Raw genomic sequence first — 5278 nt, 5'->3', positions numbered from 1 at the left:
GGTATTAAAATTCATGGAGACGAAGTAAAAACTTTGAGGTTCGCCGATGACATTGTAATTCTGTCAGACACGGCAAAGTACTTGGAAGAGCAGTTGAACGGAATGGACAGTGTCTTGAAAGGAGGATATAAGATGAACATCAACAAAAGCAAAACGAGGATAATGGAATGCAGTCAAATTAAATCGGGTGATGCTGAGGGAATTAGATTAGGAAATGAGACACTTAAAGTAGTAAAGGAGTTTTGCTATTTAGGAAGTAAAATAACTCATGATGGTCGAAGTAGAGAGGATATAAAATGTAGACTGGCAATGGCAAGGAAAGCGTTTCTGAAGAAGAGAAATTTGTTAACATCGAATATAGATTTATGTATCAGGAAGTCGTTTCTGAAAGTATTTGTTTGGAGTGTAGCCATGTATGGAAGTGAAACATGGACGAGAACTAGTTTGTACAGGAAGAGAATAGAAGCTTTCGAAATGTGGTGCTACAGAAGAATACTGAAGATAAGGTGGATAGATCACGTAACTAACGAGGAGATATTGAATAGGATTGGGGAGAAGAGAAGTTTGTGGCACAACTTGACTAGAAGAAGGGATCGGTTGGTAGGACATGTTTTGAGGCATCAAGGGATCACAAATTTAGCATTGGAGGGCAGCGTGGAGGGTAAAAATCGTAGAGGGAGACCGAGAGATGAGTACACTAAGCAGATTCAGAAGGATGTAGGTTGCAGTAGGTACTGGGAGATGAAGCAGCTTGCACAGGATAGAGTAGCATGGAGAGCTGCATCAAACCAGTCTCAGGACTGAAGACAACAACAACAACCCTCATTCGGACAGAGTTATCTGTAGAGAAGTTGCTATGTTATAAACCCCTTTACTTTGTTATAATTTTGTTGTCTTCGTAAGTAATATGGGAGACTTCGGCTTACAAGTTTTCTGTTTCATTTCTTTCACTATTGAAGACTCCCACGTTAAAGTTCTTTGACTCACGTAGACAATATACATGGAAATGTATTGGAGGTGCGATGGTCAGGGTAAATAGTGATGGACCGAATGGGCAAGTTTCTTTACTGCATTTGAAGATACGAAAATACGGACACACGAACATTCCCAGTGACCACAATGATAATAACTACATGAAATGTATCAACGCTGAACTCCCTCACTTAGTTCAACGTTCAGTATTACAGGTCGAATCGACAGATCCCAGCCCTCCAAAAGTTGGAGGTCACAAGATGGCGGCTGTAAACCGGAAACTGGTTTATTTTAAAATTATATAACCGAAAAAATGGCTAAGTGGATAGATTGATGGTTTACGAAACAAAAGGAAGAGCGTTCGAATCTAAGTGCTGTCTGTTGTAATCTTTTTAGACCTATGCAAATAATATTTAAAACTTAATTCACTATACATTATGCAGTTGTAGGCTTTTCTAGGTTCAACATTCTTTCAAGAGATTCCGTTTTATAACAGTCTAATCTTGAAACAGACAAATGGTCATAGAAAAATATTGAAAATGGGTGTATTTAATTGTAATCACTAAGACCGCAATCTGGCATTTCTATAGCTTTCAGCTAAGAAAAATTTGTCAGCCGATTGGCATATTTATTTAAGTCCTTGTGCCAGTTTTACAGGAGCAAATGGATGTGCGTTGTAGTGTCTGTTGTTTCCAGTTTCAGATTAGTTCTTCAGCTGCGGTAGGCCCATTCGACCGCCACGCTCAAAAGAAAAGATCGGTATCTGCTTGGTAGCGAATCAGCTTACTGTGCTGGTAGCTGTAGCATGTGTCGCATCGAATCTCACCGCATGGTTTGTGAATTCGATGATCGCACAGAATCCTCCTTGGAAGGTAATATTTATTTGACTTCCTATAACAACAAAAATAATCATCCTTGGAGGGTGATATTCATGTGACCTTACATAAAAATAAAAATAATCTTCCTTGGAGGGCGATTTTCATCTGACCTCCTGGAAAGATACAAATATATAGTAACAGGAGGATCTGTATTTTGAAATTAATGTTGTTGGCTACACAAACAAGTAGGCCTTATACAGAGAGAAAAAAATGAAGAGTAGACTAAGAATAGCTGCAGTATTTCGTCCACATGCCACTGGCATCAAGAATAGCTTGTATCCTTTGAGGCATAGAATTGACAAGTCTATGGAAAAAGAGCTCATCCATAGCAATTCCCTTCCATGAAGGATGAACCAAATCCCATAGAGCAGCGACAGTTTCCGGAGGAGGGTCTGGCCAATCGCAGAGTCTTCTTAAGCTGAGCCCATGGGTGCCCTGTGAAAGTCACAGAAAGCACTGAATAATATTTCCCATCCTTTGAAATCAGCTCTGAATCCTAATGCTAGTGTGTGATGGGTGATTCTCATGTGGATGAGTCAGACGTTCTTCGGTGTACCAAAGTCGAGCTCCAGGCATATTACATTTTCATGGAAATGTTCGTAGCATGCTGAATTGAACTTGCGTTGGATATATTGTAAAGTTCCTGCTCCCATGTAAGATATCCAGCCCCAACATTTCACACTTATGCGCCCGCTTCTACTGCGTATGGCCACAAAGAGCTCGCCAAATCGTTGCCTATCTGTGCGGTGAACAAAAGCATGATCTCTGCTCTTGGTCTCAGTTGTGCACTCGTCGGAAAAAATTACTTTCCTTCAATCTACATCTTCCCAGGAACTCACAATTGCTGGCCTATCCACGGCTTGTTCGCCAGACAACAGTTCGTTGATAAGAGCACGGCGGGACCTGACTCCATGGTCCGTTAATCTTCTGAGAGCAGTTCTTGAGGAGCCCGGGAAATGTGAAACTCTCCTTCGTTCCCGGAAGAGTGACAAAGGAGCATTCTAGGTCGCCCTGAGCTATTCTACATCTTATCTCCGTGTAGAGACTCGTCGTCTTCCAGGTACTGGGCGTCTCGCTACCTTACCATTATTTCTAAATCGTCTAATCCCCCCCCTTGCTGTGGAAACATCATCATAACGACGTCTTGGGTCAGACGCAGTAACACCGATTTCAAAGAGAGCAATTATTCGCTCGCGAACATTCACAACAGCCATTTTGAACCAGATCTATGACGTATGGCAGTCCGCTGATACGTTTCTCTTAGGTGAACACTAGGTGGCGATCGAAGTAATTACAAATAGATACAGCTATTTTCAATATTTTTACTGCGACCATTTGTCTGCTTGTTTGAAGATTAAACTATTATAAAATGGAATCTTTTGAAAGAATATTGAACCTAGAAAAGCTGCACAATTTGTAGCGAAGTAAGATTTAAAGTATTACATGCCCAGGTCTAAATTTAAAAAAAAAATTAATTGGCCCTAGTTGAGTGTATCCTTTACTTTCGCAAACCGTCAGCCTATCCACTTTTCCACTGAAGCACATGTGAAACGCTCCTCGTTGCAGTAATTCTAACTGCGTGAAGTTCATAAATTTCAACCGTTTCTAAGTGCTCGAAAAATTATTTTCAAAAGAAATGATACGATGAGTTAAATTGCAATGAATCTCTACTTCTTCTGTATCGTAACTATTATATTGCTTCTATTTGACGATGTAAACACCAAACTACTATCTACATGTACCTCCCAAAGTTTTATTTTAATTTTCCACAGACCGCTGGATTTGGGAACACTGGAACTTCTGGACTCGGCATGCGCCATGTTCTGTTCTTGGACTCTCAAGGGACCGGGCAATGTTTTTGCTTCTCATTGTACAAGGTAGCTGACTCTTGTATCGTGTTGACGCACACGTTTTGCTGTTTCGTGTCTACAGGTGCATCCACAGCCGCGGTATCACCGCGGTTTTATTAAGTAATGTGCTACTCCTTCAGTAAAGGTTCTATGGATTGCTCACATTTACTGCCAAGTGTCACACTTTGTTAACGATTGCAGTAATTTTCCTCGCCAGTGAAAATTGATCCGGCTAAGTTAAATGCATTCTTTCAAGAGAACAGCCCTACCTGTAGATGCAAGTACTGAGCATGTTGCAGTCAGCGTCCTTGCTCAAAATTCGCCGCCGCGGGAAGGTTTCACCTCATGTGGTACAGTTAAATGTCTCCAAATATTCACGTGGTTATGAATCTCTGTCCTCGCCGTTTACTGAGACTTTTCCATTATTACATATGCATTTCCGTTGTTACATATGCATTTTCATTCACTAAATGTTATTGTTGGAGCTCTCAATTTCGCCAGCAGTTTCACGCGTCGACCAAACCTATACTTTAAGAAGAAATTATTGTCAATGTTGTGTTGCTTCTAATATCAAGAGGGGTTCTACAGTTGTGTAGACCAATATCGCACAGTAAACGGAATTCTTCTGATACGTCTATGGACGTATCTGAAAATCGCGGCGAAATCACGATGTGTAAATTAATAACTGTTAACCACTATCTACACACAATGCTGTACGTTTATGTGTAAAAATATTTTTTATTGAATTTACGCATGACATATATTCTCGAATAGTAATCAGCAACACACTATATCCGCTTTGTCACATTTCGAACTACTGTCTACATGTACTTCCCAATGTTTTATTTGAATTTTTTGTGTATTAACTAATTACCAGATAATTCAAAGTAGCTGTTAATAAATATATAAATACCCTTATAAAGATCACATAATTTAAACTTAAGAATAGAAGTAGATATAAAGCTAAATTTAGCTTATCAGTAGCATGTGACTCCGTGGCGCAACGGTAGCGCGTCTGACTCCAGATCAGAAGGTTGCGTGTTCAAATCACGTCGGGGTCATAAATTTTTATCTCTTTACTTTCAATGACACTAATGTTAGTGTCTGTTTTCGCATCTGAATTTTTCGGAAACTAAAGTTCTACTAAAATTATTTGGAAAAAAAGAGCAAGCAGTCTATATATCAAAATACTCGTAAGAGAACTATAGATAATATAAAAATGGTATTCATACAACTTGACGCACCTCTTTCCGGCATAAAATCAGTTATGGGAGATATACATCAGAAGGGGTTTGCAGCACATTACAACTCCAGCGATGTGGTACGAGCGGTAGAAACAAAAGTCGACTTTTAAAGCCAAAACACTAATAGGGTTGATATCATTTCAAGCAAATCACTACAAGCATGTTCTTCATACAGCTACTGTACTCAAGCAAATACAGTGGTGTAGGTACTCTATGGATTATTTTCATGCTCCTGTCAAAGATTTCAAAACAGGAGAAACCCAGAGACCATAGACCAGCGACCGTGGATAAGGTCCGGCATCACCATTATACTGCTAGGATATTTCAACGTCCA

At 39.8% G+C, this 5278-nt stretch overlaps 1 non-coding gene across 1 annotated transcript; it reads left to right on the top strand.

Annotated features, from left to right (window-relative positions):
* The first annotated feature begins 4689 nt into the window (after positions 1-4689).
* Trnaw-cca (transfer RNA tryptophan (anticodon CCA)) lies at positions 4690-4761 on the top strand. The gene has a single exon. It is a non-coding gene; the product is annotated as a tRNA-Trp (tRNA).
* Positions 4762-5278: the final 517 nt, after the last annotated feature.

This window comes from Schistocerca gregaria, chromosome 1, assembly GCF_023897955.1.
Source record: "Schistocerca gregaria isolate iqSchGreg1 chromosome 1, iqSchGreg1.2, whole genome shotgun sequence".
Lineage (NCBI taxonomy): Eukaryota > Metazoa > Arthropoda > Insecta > Orthoptera > Acrididae > Schistocerca > Schistocerca gregaria.
Note: the sequence above shows the minus strand (reverse complement) of the source record. Positions and strands in the feature narration are given on the sequence as shown.